We start from the raw sequence: 22,435 nt of genomic DNA on the forward strand, positions 1-22,435 counted from the left end.
TCAGACTCAAGCTTCTTCTTGGAGTTCAGAAGGCTTGTGTTCTAAAAGGCAAAAAAAGGCACTTTAGTCATTACATGTCTGATTTTCACATTATTTCATTATCATTAGATTTTTTAATTGTTGAAGACATTATTGGGTTTGTTCACCTGAGATTGCAGAAGTCCAACACTGTTTCCACTCTGCCAGCACCTGAATAACATAATTAATACAGCTCAGTTGGTTATGTCGCAATATGAGGAAAAATAAATATATATTTAGAGGCATACTATGCAGTTTCCGTTGTTTTATATATATATTCTTTTTATTAAACATTTTGGTTATTTCAAACAGAAACATATTAAAACAAAAGCAGAAACACAGAAGCTAGAGAAAAGCACAGAAAATAATATTAATAACCATATCTATGGGCATGTGGACAATTTACATACAGCATCTCATCATATGGTTGTACCTACATTTTATCAAGTTTGTGTTTATGGCCTTTTAATCTTCAGACACTTTAAAATATTCTCCCATTTTTTAAACAGGTGCGATTTACCATTGAGACAATACCTCAACCTTTCTAGAGTTACAACTTCAGATATCAGAGATTTCCACATCTGAATAGAGGGGGCATCGCTACCAACCCATTTGACCATTATAGCCTTTCGAGCCAGCATTAGGAGAAACTGAACAGTCTCTTTGTGAGCTCTCATAGGGTCAGGTATAAACCCCAGTAGGCACATGAGTGGGCTGAGTGGGGCTGCCTGTCCTATCACCAAAATGATTTCACTGCATATTGCCTGCCAGAATACCTTGATGACTTTGCACTCCCAAAGACAGTGATATCTAGTGCCCTTAGCTGAGTTACATTTAGGACAGTTCGGAGAAACACCTGGAGTGTACTTACTGTATATATAAGGTGATATGTAAACATTATGTAGAATATTGAACTGCATTTCTTTGTATCTATTACAGATTGATATTCTAGAAGGCAGTCTTACTACTTCCTCCCACGACTCAAAGTCAATTGACATTTTAAGCAGCATATTCCAAGTTGTTCGTAAGTGTTTCAGTTTTTCTACCGTTAGAGTTTGTAACTCAGAGTAGAATCTAGACACAAAACGTCCACGTTTCCGACAGTCCAGTAGAGTTTTTTCAAGCAGGTAAATGTTCGTTGGTAGCTCCAGGGATCCGGTCTTTGATTTTACATAATGCCTGATCTGGAGATACTTGTAGAAGTCTTTGGCAGGTATATTATATTGAGATCTTATATCTTCAAATGTCTTAAATTTACCTTTGTCCCACAGATCATACATTCTCCTGATACCAGCTTCTTGCCATGACTTGAGATTGAGACCAGCGCCCTCTGCTGTTAAATCTGGGGTATCTACCAGGATTGAGAGCCTGAGACTTCCCAAATAATTTCTTCAAAATACTCCATGTCTTGATAACATTATTAATTAGGTAATTGTCTTTAACAGCAGGTGGCAGTTCTCTTGCACGTTTATCTAATACGTTTATAAGACAGAAGGGTTGGCTAATTACTTTTTCAATCTCAAGCCAAGGTGTCACATCATGTTCAATTGCCCACTCTGAAACAATTCTAGCATGAATCAATCTTTGGTAAGCCCCATCTACCCTGTTGCTTTGGAAGTTGTAGAGTATCCATTTTAAGCTTAGGTTTTCCGCCTGCCCAGATAAAGTCTGATATCAATTTATTAATGTCCTTAAGATCATTTGGATTCAAAAACACAAAAAGCATTGACACTGGATAAGACATTTTTGGAAGTAGTACCATTTTAGTAAGGTTAATCCTACCAAGCATTGATAAAGGAAGCTTTTTCCAACTTGTAAATTTTTCTTTTATGTGACTAATTAAAGGATTGATATTCTCCGCATACAGCTGACCAACTCTGGGTGTGATTTTTATTCCTAGATACTTAAATCATTTAGGTGCCCAGTGGAAAGGTTTAACATAAGCAGGCTCGGCCTGACCACTGTTTGTTAAAGGCATTATTTCTGACTTTTCAAAATTTACCTTATACCCCAATATTTGTCCAAATTCTTTAATACAATCAATCAATGCTGGAATTGATTTATCGGGATCTGTCAGAGTTAAAAGAATATCGGCATATAATAAAATGTTGTGCTGTTTTGTTCCTATTAAAGTTCCCCCATATATTTATATTCTGTCTGACAGCTATCGCAAGCGGCTCTATAGCCAGGGAGAAAAGCAAAGGTGATAAAGGACTGACCTGAGCAGTACCGCGTGTAAGTTTAAATTGTGCGGATAAAAGACCATTTGTCAAGACAGAGGCTACAGGCATATTGTACAAGATCTTCACCCAATCTATAACAGTGGATTTAAAACCAAATCTTCTTAGCACTTCGAACATGTAGTCCAATTCAACGCGGTCGAAAGCTTTTTTGGCGTCCATTGAAACAATGGATGCCGAAAAGCATTGTTTGCCAGCCTCGCCAAGAATTTGTTTGGCTTATTGCCAAATTCAAATAGTCTTTGTTGTGCAAATAACATATCCTTCTCAACTTTCCTTGTCATTAAGTCACTTAACATTTCCCTGGATGTCTTTAATTCCTTACGGACTTCGTCTGATTTTGATGCATAATATTCTTCTTCCAGTCTTTTAATTTTTTTTTCAAGGCCATTTTGTAGTATTATTCGTTCCTTCTTTTTACAGATTTTATATGAGATTATAACCCCTCTCATGTAGGCTTTATAAGCATCCCATACAATTCTAGGGTCAGTGTCCTCTTTATCATTGATGTTTAAATACAAATCTGTCTGTTCTTCTAATAGTTTAATAAAATTGTCATCAAAAAGTAATAGCCTGCTTAACGTCCAATAAATAGTTTGCTTTAGTTGTCTGGCCGGTTGCTTCTCTAAACTGACAGGAGCGTGATCAGAAATGGCAATAACTCCTATATCTGACTTCTCCACTAGACAGGCCAAATGCCTTGAGATAAATATATAGTCAATGCGGGACATTGATGAATGAGGTAAGGAGTGAAATGTAAAGCTTTGTGTTGAGCGTTCAAATGCCTCCAAATATCTAACAGGCCGATTTCTTCTAATGCGTTATTAAGCGATCTTGCACTTTTAGACTGACTGTTCTGAGCTGGGCTCCTGTCCAAAAAAGGACAAAGAGAGCAATTAAAATCGCCTCCTATCAAAATGTTTGAGGAGTCCATTTCAACAAGCCGGTCAAAAAGTAAGGTAGAAAAATCATCATCGTTTACATTAGGACTATAGATGCTACCCAGCAAAATAATTTCCCCATATAGCATTCCTTTGGTCAAAACGATTCTCCCCTCTGTATCCTTATATGTGTCTGTAACAACAAACGGCAAGTTTTTGTGTATCAATATTATTACCCCCCTCTTACTTGTTGAATAAGATGAGTAATAAACCTGACCAACCCTCTCCCGGAGATATTTATTATATTCATTGTCGCTGAGGTGTGTTTCCTGTAAAAAGGCTATTTGGATTTTGTCCTTTTTTAGACTGTTTTGGATAGCTTTCCTTTTCACTGGATTATTGGATCCCTTAACATTCCAAGTACAAATTATAATACTCATTACGAAATATAATATACATTATGTACTTAATGCTGTATTCAAAAAGGTAGAAATAAGTACGTTTAGTCCAATCCCAACATTTAACTCTGCCTGTGCTGATAAAGAAAACGTAAACAATTCCAAGCAAAAACAAAACACACTTCTTGAGGTAACAAACAATAACCTAACTATCCACAAACCTATTAAAAGGTGGAAGCTACAAAAAACAAAAACAAACTTCGTCATACTCTTATCAAGGAGTATCCGACTGGGGTCTTAGCAAGCCAGAAAAAGGATTGCGAATAAAAAAAAAAGAAAACAAAAAAACCTTCCCAGCTGGGTCGTTGGTCAATGTAATAAGCCATGTGATAACACTAATTAAAGCATACATTTAAACAGCTACGGATTGAGTGTCTTAACCCATAACATAAAATAACAGAGAATGAAGCCCAGTATTATTTGTCAAAGCACTCGTTTAAACGCTTTTTAAATTCTGTCATTTGTCATCGAAGCTTATTAATAGCCAAATGTTGCTATTACCGGAAGACAGTCTAATTTATTTACCTGTGTCTAATCTCTCAGTCGGTCCTTTAATGTAATTGTTGACGTCTTTCATGTTGGAAAGTGTTTTCGTAGTCCCGTCCTGCTGAAAGATTCGTATTACGGCCGGTGTTTCGGTTTAACTGGTTTTTGAATTAACTGGTGATATGTGTTGCTGGCGGGGCTGCACCGCTGCAGTAAACAATTCTGATCAATTCGCCTCTTTTTCACATTCATTTGAAAACATTACAGTAGGAACGGGTTGCTGGGACAGTAGTTTTGGATCCCACAAATATACATGAATAAATGAGCCATTTTTGTTACTAAAATATCACTCGTTGTCTGGCGAGTGTAACGTTGTGTGTCTCTACCACGGTCTCTGACTGTAAACCATGCACGGACACACCGATTTTTTAGATTATCTAGTGACATTCACGCTTTAGTTAGTTATAAAACGGTGTCCAAACTATAGGTAGGCCTAGGCCTATTATAGATAACAAACAAGCTAACAACAAAGACACCAGCATAAACCTGATATTTCACCTTTCCACACCTGCGCCTAATATCCAAATCGCTATAAAATGGGAGTTTGACAGTCCTGTCCAAATGTGATGAATGAGTAATAGCGTAGACTACCATAGTGATGAGAATGATGCACGTCCGTAGAATTCAATATAAAACACAATCAACGGGATAGAAGTTGTGTCACAAGTTAATCTGGCGTTGCTATCGCCACAAACATTACGTGCAAACACCTCAGAAAGTATGTTTCACTTATCCCTGTATGAAAGCATCTCAAATCAACTTGAAGTCAGATTATTAACGGAATGATAGGCTACAAATATAACACTGATAACGGAAAAGTTTTGGAAAACACACTAACGTTTGCAGTAGCCAATTGTGAACAGGCATCGACACAGCCACCTACGTTGTCAGTCTTCGTTCTTGCAACGACATCACAACTTAATTCAATAAGAGTACAACATGGATTAAGTGTTTTGAGATCTGTTAATATTTAAATACAGCCTGTAAGTAAAACATAAACTACATTTGAGGTTTTTACACGCAGCTGAACGCAGCGTGGAGACAGCTGTCAGTTGTGGCAAAATGTGATCCGCTCAGATTAACTTGTGATACATAGGCATTTAAAATAGGAATTGAATTATATTTCTGTAGGCTACGTAGATGTGTTATGTTAAGCTACAGCCTCTTCACAACCACATTTTTTAATATTCATTATGCCTGTACTCATTAACACTTTATTCCATTTTGGGCGTAAAAATTAAACACGTCAGTCATGCGCAAACGTGATCATTTATCATTGTTATTAAAGGGAAACTTCACCGATTAGCATTAAGCTTTGTATCAGTAGAAACCCGGTAGTATTTTTGAATGACCATGCTTCCCTCCCTCATGTCCCCCTGAGAGGGGAGATCTCTGTATTGTGGGTCTGGAAAAAAGCCTCAGATGACGCAAAATGACGATTTTTGCGTCATCTGAGGCTTTTTTGCCCAGAGGCAAAAGACTACAGCCTGTATTAGGAGCCACTTCCGCATAGCCCAAAGGGGTTGGACTGTCGGCTTTTTCCGGAGATTGACGAGGAAAAAACGAGTGTCAGCCATCTTGAATCCTCGCTTAGCTTCTCAGCAGGAGCAGAAACTGTTCATCCCGACGGAAATTTTAGAACAACAATTATGTGCATTCAAACTACCACACACGTGTACCACTGGGATACATTGGAACACATCGGAGAATATGCAGGACACTTTATTACAGACGCAATACTCCACACACTACGCGAGCTTCGCCTGCATGGAGACCAGCGGTGGTGCTCGATTCCTGTGGCCGGTAAACGGAACTCATCAGCGGGGAGCGTTGAACGAGTGTGCCGGTGGAAAACTAACGCTAGCCGGCCACCTGTTCCACCAATCCTGCTTGCATGTGTCTGCTCATTAAACAAACTGGACTACATCCAACTTCAACGAAACTCCCAACGTGAGTTCAGAGACTGCTGTGCTGTGTTTTTGTTGTTGTGGAAATATTGCTGTGGACAATCCAGCCTGCTGTCACCGGGTAAGACTACTAGTGGAGGTGGGCCGTGTTACCCCGGACTGCCTGTTGCAGAAATGGGGTGATTTGTATCCAACTAACTGCTAACTGCTGGTGGAGTTTGTGACTGTAAAATGCCGACAATTCTAGCTACATCCCACGCAAATGTACGGCTGTGTTTATACTCGATGTTTATACCACAGCCCACCAAGAGCTAATGCTAGTAGCTATGTGTTAGCCTTCTTTTATTACATGGCTTGGTTGAATTCTAATGTAGAATGCGGTCTGTTATTTCTTGATAACAGACCACTGCTAAGGATAACACACCGTTGCCATGCATAACAGAGCGTTGCCATGGACACAGTTCTGTTCACTCTGGAGCTATCAATCAATCCGCTGAAAGAAGTCCAGATAATGTATCAGCTGTGGCAAAAAAGCATGTTTTAAATGTGTAACACCACTTGAGCCACGGTGAAACGTTTTTTCGTGTATATGTTGAAATGACAATAAAAAACACTTGTTGAGTTGATCGTCTCACTGTCTGTCTGTAAAGGGTAGGCATGGCTTGGGAGTGGCCTCATACAGCAGCAAAGCAAGTGCATTCTGGGATTTGGTGTCTTTCATCCATATGAGCCAAAAACACATTTTCTGGCTTATCTCGGCCTAGAAGGCACCATTTTCAATTTTCTTTTCACATTTCTACTACATTAGTGACCCAATTTAAAGATATATTCAGCTTTCCAGCGGTGAAATTTCCCTTTAATGTGTAGGCCCATCTCAGCACAAACAGTCTCTTCAACCTGGGCCGCAAGTCAACTGATTATAGTTGTGTTTAATTTCATATGACCCATATTAGGAATCTGAAACAGCAACATCTGAATGTTATCAAACTCTCTCGAGTAGCATACATCAAAGTTTTGTAATCATATACCATAATGACCATTTTTTGTCGTCAAAGTAGGCAAAATTGTGTGTGGGATGAATAAAAGTCAAACTGTGAGAAAATAAGCTTCATATGTTCTTCACTTCAGATCACTAGACTTTTGCTGCAACTCACTTCATAACTTAACCGAGACTAAGATAACACTAAGTCGCCCGAGAGAAAACGAGGATCAGCACTTTGCTTCAAAACATCCAATGGCCATGTGGTCATAACAATAGTGTATAGGCTACCATAACACAAAAAGCGCGATTCTGGGTCGACACAGACATAAATTAAACACAACTATAATCAGTTGACGCATGACTGACGTGTTTCATTTTACAAAACGGAATAAAATCTTAAGTAGGGTCATGCCAGTTTGTTGTACATCAGTTAGTTTTCGGTATGTGAGGCAAAGATGAACCTACTTTACAGTTTCTAGGTTTGCATTTGCCCATGTTAAATTGTGATATCACCAGTTAACATGGGCGTATATTTCTCTCATATGTTAACCTGTGTTAATATTGGAGTCCAATATATAGATATAAATCACAAAACCATTTCAGTGGTGTATAGTGTAGTGGTATAGATGATGTGTAAGTCAGTCTGTCAATTTTTTTGTCCATGACATCCAAGGTTCGAATCCCAGCATTTTTTCATTTTATTTTTTTTTCCTTTCATACAGTATGTGTCGTATTTGTGTGGATAATGCTTAAACAGACATGTATGTGTAAGTGCTACTGCAGTTGAGTTTTCTGACTCTAGTAGTATGAGAAAACAGCCTTTAAATATTACAAATTCCCATACAACTTGCATTATGTGATAGGGTAAAAATAAATAACAGATTAACATGAAACTTCCCCAGCTAATTACTTACATTAAGACATTTATTTTTCCTACAATATATCATATCCCAGTTTGCTTACATTTTGATACAGTGTTGTTTTAATGGTGAAGTGTTTACTAATGTAAATTCACAAGTCGATCTGGGTGTCTCCGTGGCTTGCAGTAAGAGACACAGTCGCTAGACAACGGATGATATTTCGCAACGACAACGGCTAGTGTTTGGATGAATGTCTGTCGGGACCAGAATTAATGCTCAGCAACTTGTTTCTATCGTCAAGTTTCACAAGACTCCGACAAATGAATGTAAAATAGAGGCGAAGCTATAAGAATGTTTATTTCCTGGTTAGTCGGGAATGGGTCCTGAAAGGCCACGCCTACACCACATCTGCCTCTATCACCAGTTAATTCAAAAACCAGTTAAACCGAAACACTGGGTATACTAAAGCGTATCTGATGCCCGCTTCCCATAACCTCCGCCGAGCATTTCCCGACTCTTGCCTCTTCTTGATCGCTTCAGCCGAGAAATCTTGGTAGAAGGACACCTCCCGACCTTCCACTGTCAGCCTGCCTTTGTTCCTCGCTGCATTAAGGATCTTCTGTTTATCGTGTAATTGTGTAATCTCACTAGGACCGCCCGAGGACCACTTCTCTCCTCCTCCAAGCGCGGGTCCCGTGTGATGGGCTCTCTTAATCTTGACCCTGTCCTGCTGCATATCCAGAACTTCAGGAATCCATTTCTCAAAGAACGTAACTGGATCTTTACCCTCAAAGCCAGCCTTAAGCCCTGTGATCTTAATATTTTGGCGACGACTTTGATTCTCATAATTATCAAGGCGTTCCAGTGCTTTTTTGAGAGCATTTTCCAAAGATTCTCGGCTCAGTCACCGTTGACACGTCCTCAAGATCACATACGCGCTTTTCCATAGCCGTCACTCTTTCCAAAATGCCGTCTAACTTCTGAGACAGTTCCGTAACTGGTTTAACAACAGCAGCAAGTTTGGTGTCTAGCATCTCAGCGATGTTGGTGGTCACTCTCTCAACTAATATGTTGTCTCTTTGGGGGTTGACATCCTCCGGCTCCGCTTCACATTCCGTAGCCGCCTGCTCCGTATCATGCTCAGCCTCTTTGTGTTCAGTGTCGGCTTGGCTAGCAGCAGACGCGACGTTAGCAATGCTATTAGCATTAGCCTTGCTAGTCGTTTTCTTTTGTCCGTCTCTCTTCTTACTCGATACGGGCGGTGCAAAAAAGTTATCCAGGGACATGTTGACACTTATTACAGCTGTTGCGGTGAGTCACACGGCTAAATTATTACTTGAAGTAGTTATTTTGCTTCTTCTTCTTCTTCTTCTTTAGATTTTAACGGCAGTTGGCATCCAAGTCGTTGCATTACTGCCTCCTATTGGTAATTACCCATTACCTATTTATTCACGTCAATACATTATACTATAACTTCCTAAGTAGTCCAGTGCCTCTCAAAAATGCTAATAAATACTGCCTTCCATTCATGGTAACTCCACTTTCAAGAACATCTGTAAACCTGAGTTCCACTGGTCCTAATTTACGTAATCCAGCAAACATGACCTCTCTCTCCCGAATATATTTCCTGCATGACATCAGGACACGCTCGACTGTCTCCATTTCCTCACACAAACTGCAATGTCCAGTCGGATGTTTTCCCAACATAAAAAGTGTACTGTTCCACCTACTGTGACCAATTCTCAATTTGCTGATAATTACTTGTTCTTGCCGGTTAGACCCACTGTACCTCACCCCTCCTACTTTCTTTTGTATTGTATACAAGTGTCTCCCTTTACTTCCACCATCCCAATAGCGTTGCCACTGTTTGAAATTTCTTCCTACACAATGCTTTTCCCCTCTGATTTTGATAGTTTACTATTCAGTTCCACACTTCCCTTCTTGACCGCCTCCTTTGCCAATTTATCCACCCGCTCATTACCTGGTATTCCTGCATGTGCAGGGACCCACATGAACACCACAGTTACACCCTGATCAACGAGCCTTGAATTTATAAACAAAATTTCATACACTAGTTCTTGGTGATTCCTGGCTGATCCTGCTTTGAGACTTAATAGCGCTGACACTGAGTCACTACAAATGAGTACGGTACGCACCCTCACCTCTTCCACCCATTGCACGGCTAATAGAAGTCCAAGCATTTCAACTGCATACACACTTAAATAATCTGAAGTTCTCCTACTGACTCCAGTCTGATAACTGGGAATCACCACTGCTGTCCCTGTTGCTCCTGTCAGTAAATCTTTTGAGCCATCAGTAAAAAGCTGTACATAATCACCATACTGTCCATCTCTATAGTTGTAGTATTCTTGAACTATGTTTACTGTCTTATTCCTCCGCTTGATAGTCAGCAGCTCCAGATCTACATAAGCAATATTCAGCATCCAGGCTGGCCTCACAGGCCACAGAACAGTTGAACAGAATTCAATTCCTTGGACTTTCATCTGCTCTGCTATTTCCTCGCCTATCCATCCAAAACTTGCCTTTCGCGCTTTACCCCTTTCCCAACAATTTTCCAATACCCTCTTAGTAGGATGCCTTTCATCATGGCCTTTTAAATTTATCCAGTAATTGGCCATAAGCTGTTTTCTACGGAGCCACAACGGCATTTCACCTGTCTCAACTTGCAGAGCACAAACCGGTGCAGTTTTCATCGACCCCAAACAAATCCTCAGAGCACGGGCCTGAATAACATCCAGGTCTCTGAGAATACAGATTTAGCTGCTGAGCCATATACAATACTGCCATAGTCCAACCTCCATCGTATTAAGACTTGATAGATATACTTATCTCATAACATTGATCACCTTTTTACATTTACTAACAACATGCCTAACATGTTCTTTCCACGTCAGTCTCATATCAAAATACACACCCAAAAAACGAAAAGTATCAACTCTCTCCAAGTTATTTCCATATAGTGTCAAATTAAAACCATGGAGTTTCTTCCTTGTAAAGAACATAGATTTAGTTTTGTCCACTGAAAATTTAAATCCCCATTCTGCAACTCGTGTAACTGCATCCTGCATTTTCTTAATCAAATAGTCAATATTTCTCCCTATTTTCCACACAGCTCCGTCATCAGCGAACAGTGATCTGCCTATGTCCATCGGAATATTCACATAAACATAATTTATCATAATAGAGAAAAACGTCTGACTCACTACACTCCCTTGAAGGGTCCCATTTTTAACAACAAACATGCTTGATAACTCAGAACCTATCTTCACTTGTATGGCCCTTCTATCCAGAAAATCCATTATCCAGTTGAACATATTCCCTCCAACTCCGATCATATGTAACTTTATTAGAAGCCCCTCAATCCATAACATATCATAGGCTTTCTCAATATCAAAAAACACTGCAACCACTGTCTCTTTATTTACTTGGGCTTTCCTTATCTCATCCTCTAAGCACACCACTGGATCCATAGTGTTCCTACCTTTCCGAAAACCACTTTGATGAGCTGCCATCATGCCTCTACTTTCTATGCAATGTACTAACCTCTCATTTATCATACGCTCCATTAATTTACAAATGTGTGATGTCAATGCAATTGGTCTATAATTCCCAGGCCTGCTTGAATCTTTACCTGGTTTCCTTATTGGGACAATTAGAGCCTCTTTCCAACTCTCTGGCATTTTTACCCTCCTCCCAAACTTTGTTATATAGCAACAATAATTTCTCCAGGCCATCAGAATTTAAATGCTTTATCATGCTATAACAAACCTTATCTTTACTAGGTGCAGTCATACCCGACTTATCCAGTGCCTTCCTCAATTCCCCCATACTGAAAGGGATACTCAGACCATCACCATCAAACTTAACTTTCCTGATGGAGCCTCCATATTGTCCGCTTTCGTATTTTCTCTGCCTCTTCTCTCATCTACAGACAAATTATCCGATAATCCTTCTTTGCTCTACTCACTACCTCTTTCCAATCACCCTCCCTTCTCTCTTCATCCTCAATCAACATCAAACGACTTTCGCCACCATCAGTCTCCGTCCCTGCCATCCTGACAGAGTTTGCAGAGAACAAAGCAGAAACACCAATACTTGACCTATACAGGCCGTCGGCCGATCTTCCCACTAGCTGTTCCCCACAACACTCAGTCCTATAGGCCTACCAATATCCAACCACTAAAACACCATATATGTCTTTTACAATCAACAAACTAGGCTCTATTTCAACGACCGTTTACACGCGCCACTGCTCCGACTTGCAAGCTCAAGAGGCTAGCTACTACTCGGTCACAGTCGCCAAAACCACAACGTTCATGTGTGTTCGGGTGTGCCAGTTTAGCTCTCATTTTGCGTCGATCCAGTGGGGAGGCGAAAAAAGTGCATCTATCTAGTTGCAAGCATCACGTGACCCCCCCCTTTTCCATTGTTTTTGTCAAACAGCGACCCCTAGAGTCGCTGTGGAGTACTTGTATTTAACATTACTGTCGTATGCAGAGCCTTCTCTGTACTCACGGCCTGATCCCCTCCCTCCGTTCTTGCAAGATTTGGCGGGGCCCAAACTTGCATTGCTCGTTTTGCAAGTGGCGTCCCACCCCCTGCTTTTTTATTGGGATGATTTGCCCACTACAAGTTTGTTTACCATCGAAATGTTATATTAAAGGTCCCATGGCATGAAAATTTCACTTTATGAGGTTTTTAAACAATAATATGAGTTACCCTAGCCTGCCTATGGTCCCCCAGTGGCTAGTGTACTTGCTCCTTATGAGGTCATAAGGAGCAAGGTTACCTCCCCTTTCTCTGTTTTGCCCGCACAGAGAATTTGGCCCACCCCATGAGAAAGAGACATCACTTCAAGCGAGCAAATCGCATGGTAAGGCCACACCCCCACCCTCCACCTTGCCTCCCCTTTCCTCCTCAATACCTACAGACACAGAAATGGCACATCCTAAGAAAGTCATTGTGGGACTGGGTCAGTGGCGTAATTCTCACAAGCTGAATTTTGGGACTTTACTAAGGTCTATATAAAAGTGACTTCAGATACAGTATTAGGGGATCACTAAGGTCTATATAAAAGAGACTTCAGATACAGTATTAGGGGACCACTAAGGTCTATATAAAAGCTTCAGATACAGTATTAGCACTTTATATAAAGTGACTTCAGATACATATAGGCACTAAGGCCTATAAGAACTCTGATACAATAGGGACATAGGTCTATATAAAAGCATCCAAAGAGCGCCATGTCATGGGACCTTTGAGGTACAAATCTTGCACAGTGTGTCTATAATTGTTTGTATGGCTTGGCCCCACAAAGTAAACAATGTTACCTTGTCAAAGTTCCTCTGCTTCTTGTCCAGGTTGGCAGCCAGCCCATTGGCCCTCTCCACATCAATCATGAGGTCCTCCACCTCACTCTGGAGCCTCTGTTTGGTTTTATCAAGAGAACCACACTTAGAGTTCACTGCCTCAATCTGCTCCTCAGCCTCCTGAAGACACTGAGCCAGCTTTTTTCTGTTTGAAAAGGGTAAAATTAGTTTTCCACTGAAACATTTTCCAGATATTTTTTCATGAATGAAATACAAATCATTACAGTAGTCTCAGAACCTAGATGAATCTTAGAAAGCACTAGCCTGACAAGCCAGACCCACATCAAGATGTTGGGTCTGGGAACTCACCATTGACAGGGCTCAATCCAAGGGGCCGGATAAACGTCTGCCTTTCAAATTCCCTCTGCATGTAATAGGATAGCACTACAACCAGGTAGAGCAACAAAGAAGGTAGCGAAGCTAGTTGATAGATTAAACTTTTGCCGTACCCGTTCGGCAAAACTCCGAACACATCTTCCTTTTTTATGAATGATTTCTGTACCATTCTTTGTTCTTTTCTCAAAGAAAAGCTTAACTCCAAGTCTTCCAGAAGACCGCTGTTCCCAACAGTAGCAGCAGCCATAAGCCCGCCCACCGACTCTATACACAATGTGATTGGCCTGACCAAAATTTGTTTTTTCCAGCTCGCAAGCCAACGGAGAGTGCCTAGACTGACCCTGGCTGCAAAATAAATTTGCTGCCACTAGCGTGCATCTAGATTTCTAGGCTAAGAAAGCACTGCTTTAATCTAAAATGTAATTTTCGTAATAAGATACTAAATACAAAAAATTGAAAAACCTTTTTAGAACATTTGTTTAAATGCAAGTACTGTATTTGAGTTATGCTAAAATGCTACACTTCTGAACTGCCCATTGAATAGTTTGAATGTTACTCACTTGGATTCCTCAAGCTCCTCAGTGCGCTGGATAGCATCAGTTTCATACTTAGTTCTCCACTGAGCCACCTCACCGTTGGCCTTGGACATTCCACGCTGCAGCTCAGCCTTGGCCTCCTGCTCCTCCTCAAACTGCTCCCTCAGCAGATCACAGTCATGGCAGGCTGATTGCAGTCCATGGGCAAGAGCATTCTTGGCCTGGTGTAAAACATATGATTGGATTTACAAAATTCCTTAATCCCAAGCTAATAATACCAATACACACTAACTTAATGGTGTCTTACCTTAACCTCCTCTTCAATCTGTCTCTTCAGCTCCTCAATCTGCTGTGTGAATGCCTGTTTGCCTCTGGTCAGCTGAGAGACAAGAGCTTCTTTCTTTTCAATTTGACGGCTGAACTCACCTTGTGTGAAAGATGTCATGATACATTAGTTTTTGACATATTTCTTAATAATATACATAACATCATTCAGTTTAAAAGTTTTAGATACCATTTTCTGTCAGGAGACGTGCTTTCTGTGCATTTGAGTCATTGATTTGACGGACATTTTCATCATTCTTGGTCTTCAGTTCGCTGAGTTGATCCTCTAGAGTACGGCACATCTTTTCAAGATTACCCTAATGAGTAAATAGAGATGAGATCAGTAATCAGATTTTATTTATAATATTAATTACATTATTTACTATGCTGATTTAGTTAATAAAATAGCATGTAATGCATTGTGTACCTTTGCTTTAGCAACAGCCTCCATGTTGCTGGAGAGGTCATCAATCTCCATCTTGTATTCACTCTTTTCCTTCTCAAGCTTCTGCTTTACACGCTGGAGGTTGTCGATCTGCTCTCCCAGCTCAGCTACGCTGTCAGCCTGCTTCTTGCGAAGAGCAGCAGCGGTGGCTTCATGCTGCAGAGTGGACTCCTCAAGATCACGACGGAGCTTCTGGAACTCGGCTTCACGCTTCTTGTTCATCTCAATCTGAGCAGCAGTGGCACCGCCGGCCTCCTCCAGCCTCTCACTGATCTCCTCAAGTTCCCTGGAGAGGTCAGCTCTCTGCTTCTCAACCTTGGCACGAGCAGCACGCTCAGCCTCAATCTCCTCCTCCAGTTCCTCAATACGAGCCTGTTGAATATAGATGCGATGTCTTTCAGTAAACTTTCACTTTTAATACACAAAATTGGGAACACAATGCAGAAATGTTTTGTGTAAAATCTTGTCTTTAAACGGTCATCATTATAATCTTACTTGATCTGCTGAACCTTGTTCTCTGTGGCATGTTTCTCTTTTTCCACTTTGGCCAGGGTAAGCTCCAGGTCATCAATATCCTTCTTGAGCTCAGAGCATTCATCCTCCAGCTTTCTCTTCTTGGCGGTGAGCTCAGCATTGATTTCCTCTTCATCCTCCAGTCTCTCGGTTGTCTCTTTGAGTTTGGCCTCGAGCTGAATCTTAATCTTGATAAGTCCCTCACATCTCTCTTCAGCATCATTCAGATTCTCTGATTCCTAGTTAATTTTCCAAAAATAGATGTTAGCACATTAACATTAAAAAACATGAAAAAGCAGAACTGTCCGTTGGTGTGTACTTACAGATGCTACTTGGAGCTGCAGATCATTCTTCTCCTGCAGAAGGGACACCATCTTCTGCTCCAGTTCCTTCTTCTTGGCCAGGGCAGCAGCCAAGTCAGTGGTCATCTTTTCATAGTTCTCCTTCATAGCTGCCAGCTCCTTCTCAGTTTCAGCACTCTTCAGCAGAGGCTTGATCTTGTAGTACACCTTCATCCATGGCCAGTGTTTGACATTCATGAATGAGCGGACATTGCTCTGGATGGTATATACAGCATCCCTGTTTGAAAGAAGTTGCTGTTAGGGACAAAGTTATTCCTCATTATTCATTCCATAGCTGTGTACTCAAAATTGTTGTTTTCTACATGCCTCGTCGCTGTCATCTTCACAAACTCTTTTCTCATGAGGTAACCACGGCACAAAGCCTGAGTCATGGTGACCAGAGATGCCAGTTTTTCATCTCTCATCTCCTCTAGGACACCCAGCAGACCGGCCTTGAAGAACACCTGATCAAAGAGAAAATAGAAATTGACTTCATGTCTGCACTGTGCACTATTCTAAACATTATACCAGAAATGACTCAGATAGCATGTACCCCACACAATCATATGAATGTCTTATATTATTATGAAAGCTTTTTTTATCTTCATCAGGATCAGGATATGTAGCAAAATATCGTAGACAGTGAAACACAATTATTCTAAATGGCTGATGGCAGCTGTGCTTTGTTCTAGGAAACTTCCATCCTGTATGGGCACTCTTACTAGTCTTTTACTATTACTTGGTGCACAAGACAAAGTGCAACCTGCTTCATCAATGGCCACATGGTGGCGCAAATTCTCTATTTCTATCCTTTACTCGTTCAGTGGCCGAATTTCCCATTACAATGACTAAAATTGTGTAAGACTTTTATAATATACTTTTTTTTTAACAGACAAAATGCACTGACCATCATTGGAAAGTACCAATAAAGTATATAAATGCAATCAAGGGGCTTACCTTGCTGTGTCCGAATTTGTACTCATCATGATTAACATCAATTGATCCAAGCAGCTTCTCTGAAGCCTTCTTTGGGGATGACACTGGCATTCAGCACCTTGTATCTTTTATGAGAGTTAATGGTTAGTGTGAGGATTTTCTTTTAATAATCTATCAAAATTCTTTAAATATCCATTGATACCTCTGCTTGAAGTCAGCATAGAGAATTCTGCTGGGGAAACCTTTTCTGCAGATTCTGATACCCTCCAGCACACCATTACACCTGAGCTGGTGGATGACCAGGAAGTTCTCCATCAGACCTGTAAAAAATACATTTCTTAATTACTTCCTTGAGGAAATAGTTAGGCTCTAAAATTAAGTAAACCATACCAACAAAACAAATCACTCTTCAAAGAATCTCTTGAGATTAAGTTTTCTATGTACCTGGAGTCTTTGACTCAATGGGAATCAGGCAGCGCACAAAGTGAGGATGGGTGCTCCTCAAGTTAGTCATCAGCTTGCCCAAGTTTTCCTGTAGATCCAGAATGGTAAGTTATATCATGCATATAACAACTGTGAGTTTGAGTATAAATTGAGATAATGTATATGAGATAAGTTTGCAACCTTACCCTAAACTGTGAAGACACAGTCTGTATAGAACCAACCTTCTTCTTGCCACCCTTCTTTAAACCACCAGTTTCTGTAAATGTTTTTAAATATACATGTTATGTTAGAATGTGACATATCGTTTACATGAGCACATGCTACAGTTAGTTAAAAAGTATACAGTATAACCTTAAAATATGTTTTAGTTTACTGTAGTTACTGTCATACCCTCAACGACTGGAGGATACAGAACAGCCAGCAGTTTCACTGGGGATTTCTGGTACAGCTGAATGACAGAATCATTCAGTGGATCCTTGTTCTTGTCCAGCCAGCCAGCGATATTGTAGTCCACGGTACCGGCGTAGTGCACCAGGGAGAAGTGGGCCTCAATCTTGCCCTTCTCAAATGCTTTGTTTTTGCCAAGATGCTGGTCATACAGCTTGTTCTTGAAGAATGTGTCTGTGGCCTTGGGGAACATGCACTCCTCTTCGAAGATGGAGAAGATTCCCATGGGCTTGAAAAAAGTGTGAAGAAGTATGTCATTAAGTGATACATTAAGTCAAATTAAGCACAATTATATATGATTACCAAATGAAGTGATTACCTTTTCAATGAGCTCAATGCAAGCAGCCAAGTCCATGCCAAAGTCAATGAACTTCCAGATAATACCCTACTTCTTGTACTCCTCTTGCTCCAGGACAAACATAGTGTGGTTGAAGAACTGTTGCAGTTTCTCATTGGTGAAGTTGATGCACAGCTGTTCCAAGGTGTTGAACTGTGATGGGACAAATGATTAGTAAAATCTCTTGCAGGGCAATAAGAATGATTCTGTCATGAAATGCATCAGCCTCTGAATTGTTTGAAATGACGCTTACATCAAAGATTTCAAAGCCAGCAATATCCAATATCCAGGACACCAATGTAGAACTGTCTAGCTTGATTAGTGTCCAAACTCTGGTTGATACGGACGACCATCCACAAGAAATTCTTCTCATAGATCGACTTGGCCAGGGCAGGCACTGCGTTAAAACAATAAAAACATATATATATATATATATATATATATATATATATATATATATATATATATATATATATATATATATTGTTATACTGCATACTTACATTTTTTTTATATTTCTTACTGTCCTTTCTGTTTTTATTTTTTATATAAGTGAGTGTTGTACTTTAAGAGCAAATATTAACCAGTGTCAAATTCCTTGTTTGTTTACGCAAACCTGGCCAATAAAGCTGATTCTGATTCTGACTAAATATATTGTCATATAATTTCCAAAATGAGAAATACATTTAAATGGTACGATGCATAGTAGTAGACCACCTCACACACCACTCTGTCTAAGGCAGCCACATGGACCCCTTATATTCAGTCTGATGTGCTTACTAAGCAGAGGTTGAAACAGACTTACATGCCAATTATGGTAAGGGTGACAGTTGAGACTTGCCACATTTTTAGCTGGTTCTATATTTGGGAGAATCCCTACCTTAAGTAATTAGTTTTTTGAATTAAAGATTATAATAGGAATTGGTGGTGTTGTCACATTTTAAGATGAAGATTACCTTTAAAATGTTTTTAAATTGATTGATTGACATTCTTTAATTTGAGACTATGTTGTGAGATTTTAAATTTATACGAGCAATTTAAAGTTTGTTATCTGACAGACAGCAAATCCATCAAAGGTAGATGAACATTGACATTATGGTTTTAAATTATTTCGTGCTTGCGCTTGTTTGGTAATTTCTTGACTTCATACAGATTAGAGCAACAGTGGTTTTGGTACTTGTTCTGACATGATGTGATGTCGGGCTTAGTTTTCAAGCTATTAGCAACCTTTATTGAAAATGCAAGACAAAAGAGCAAAAACTGACTTTTTACACTTGCCTCTTTTTGTCATGTGAATTGGATTATTATGGGGATTATTATGGCAATCTTTAGTGTGCATAATGTAAACATAACCAGATATGACTTACTCTGTAATATTTTTAATCACTAAGTAAAGAACATTTTTATTAAATTTAATTATATTTTTACGATTGTACATTTATTATTGCCTTTTCTAAACTAACTTAACATGATTTTACAGAAATGTCAATCTCTCCTGAAATGTAATTTCAATTCATTCAGGCTCTGAGATGTCTTTTTAAAGGAGATTCAGTCTACATTATAGAATGATTCAGATTAAGCAGTCAGAGTGAGCCAGTTGTCAGCTAACTTGGGGTGCAATGTAGAGCATATGCTATCTTCTGTGAGGCACATTTTTTAGGGGCCCCTCTGTCAAGATCCATCTTGTAATTTGAGTGGTTTCAAAAGTTGCTGTGTGAAGATGAGAGAAGTTTGCATGTCATTAAAGTGAGAGGTTGCAAAGCCTGCTCTGGAGTGGTTGATTGTATATTATTAAGCAAAAGAATGCTTTGACCAAAACGTAATATGGCTTTAAACATTAGTAAACATACTGTACATACTGTACAGTAAGTGTTACCAGAAAATCTGGCCATGCTTTGAGATTTGCCCTGGATGTCACAAATTGTCTTTTAGTGGACTATTGATATACATTGTACTGCATGTTAGACGAGAGAGAAACAAAGTAGTGAAATAGTTAGGGCAAATCAAGTGTAAGGTACTGTACAGTGAAAATACATCATGGATATCTTCTACGAGTTCATTGAATAGGATCTTCACTGAATGTTTTGTGTAAGAAAATCTCACACACACACACATACACACACACACACACACACACACACACACACACACACACACACACACACACACACACACACACACACACACTTTTTCAAAACAATGATTAAAATGTTTCAGGTATGGGCTCCTACAATGCTTCTTAGTCCTGTTTTTCATCAAATGTTTAAGATTATTTGATGTTTGCCCTCCAAGGCGGTTGCAGTGAGCACACAGCTGATTGATGTCTCACAGCAGAGCACTCCCCCTTCCAGAGTTTACCTCACATGGTCAAATGTCAGAGCCATGCTATTTAGGCTACTTTGAAAGAAAAAAAATGATCACCGAACATGATGATTATGGAAATAATTACTGCATTCAAACAAGTGACCTTTTAATAATCCAGTCTTAACTGACATAATTTGCTAATTAATTAAAATATGTGGTGGCTCCTAGTTGTTTCCCTAAACAAAGGAGATGTATTATCTGCTCATCTTGCACAACGCTCCAGCGTTGAGAGCAAGCCCATGAATCAATCAGCTTTGTTTGTTTGTTTTTACAATTTCTTTTAATACCTCTCCTAACATTTTGTGTGCTGCTTTTCGCCAACTCAATGTAATTAGATAGGCTAGGTGTCAAAGTCCTGAGAAGAAAGAGATGTCAGAGGACGCCTGGTGTTTGGGGGGTGGACATTTGAAGCACAAGGCAGTTGTTGACGCTTCTGAAAAAACTTTGTTGCTGCATTAATTTCATCACATTAAGTGGTTCATGTGGGACATTTTAATAGATGGTGTGTTTTTGACATTTCGGAGGCTTCTTTGACGATTATTTTCCGGACTTTGTTTGTTGCTTATGCTACTTTGAAAGAAAAATGATCAAAGCTACTATTTTGTTTTCGTTATAATTTATGCTCACCAAAAATTAAGATTATGGAAATAATTACTGCATTCAAACAAGTGACCTTTTAATAATCCAGTCTTAACTGACAAAATTAGCTAATTAATTAAAATATGTGGTGGCTCCTAGTTGTTTCCCTCTAAGGGGCAACAAAAACCAAAAGAGATATATTATCTACTCATCTTGTACCACGCTCGGCCAGCGTTGAGAGCAAGCCCATGAATCAATCAGTTTTGTAATAATCTTGACGTTTGTTTGTTTGGTTTTACGAGTTCTTTTAATACCTCTCCTAACATTTTGTGTGCTGCATTGCGCCAACTCAATGTAATTAGATAGGCTAGGTGTCAAATTCCTGAGAAGGAAGCAATGTCAGAGGACGCCTGGTGTTGGGCGGGGGGCGGACATTTGAAGCACACAGCAGTTGTTGAAGCTTCTGAGTCTGCTGACTAGTTACAGTACAAGAGTGAAATAGCATGATGTGGAAACACTTTGACCATTCATTGTTTAACCTATTTATGTCCATAAAAAAGACCATAAAAGGGACAGCTCACAGAAGGGCAGTATGTATTAATATGGGTGGATAAAGTCAAACTGTATAGTGGCACAATTTGAGCCAGAACTCAAGTCATTTTGGCACGAACGGAACCCCATAGTGGTCGGTAGAGAGAAGCAGGAAACGGTAGCTGACTCAGAGATTTGTTGTGACAATGTGGAATTTGAGAACATGGGACTGAGCCCTCTTGGACTGCTTCACTCCTGGCCACGGATTGGCGGGGAGGCGGAGTCAGCCTCACTCTACACACTCCAGTTTTGATCCTCAATAATAACTCTATACCGGCTGTCTGTTGCAGAGAAGACAGACACAAGATGGACATCTGTCCTCTGGTCTCCTGGTTTGGATCTTAAATGACTGAAGACACACAAGGTAATGTGTGAATGTGTTGATGTTGGTGTTGTCGTGATATGAATCCTGTTGTACAGATTTAGTGTGTGAGGGTTGGTGGATTAGACCAGAAGTTAACAGATAATAATGTGGTCGGTTCTCTCAGTAAAGAGACAATTCAACAACAGTTTAACACACTTGATTCATTGAAGACAGATCATCCTGAAACCTGAGCCACATAAAAAGCTGAAGAACCTAGCAGGCCTTAGGGGCGCAATACTAATGATTTAGATTAATAAGAACCTGAGAAGTACTATGGAAATCCACGATCCTTACCCTTCCTTCTCTTTTAGTGAAATGTTTTCCTTCACATGAATGAAACAGATGTGTTTGGTCTCTTTACAGCAGCGAGGGATCAGCATGAACCTGAGACACCAAACACAACAAGTCCACCACAACCAACAGCCGTTAGGCGAATATAAGATCAGCAGATGATGGATCAGAATATAAGATCAGCAGATGATGGATCAGAGTTTAATCATTAACAACTGAGGCAAAACTGTTAGAATTAACTGTTTATATCACAGTCACAAAGAAAATACTAGTTTCTCATTGGCAGGTAATATAACAGCAGGTAA

General features: G+C 39.8%; 1 pseudogene; it reads right to left on the reverse strand.

Annotated features, from left to right (window-relative positions):
• Nucleotides 1-11,947: 11,947 nt before the first annotated feature.
• Nucleotides 11,948-21,134, reverse strand: LOC120572541 (annotated as a pseudogene).
• Nucleotides 21,135-22,435: the final 1,301 nt, after the last annotated feature.

The sequence above is a fragment of the Perca fluviatilis genome, chromosome 14 (assembly GCF_010015445.1).
Source record: "Perca fluviatilis chromosome 14, GENO_Pfluv_1.0, whole genome shotgun sequence".
Classification (NCBI taxonomy): Eukaryota; Metazoa; Chordata; class Actinopteri; order Perciformes; family Percidae; genus Perca; species Perca fluviatilis.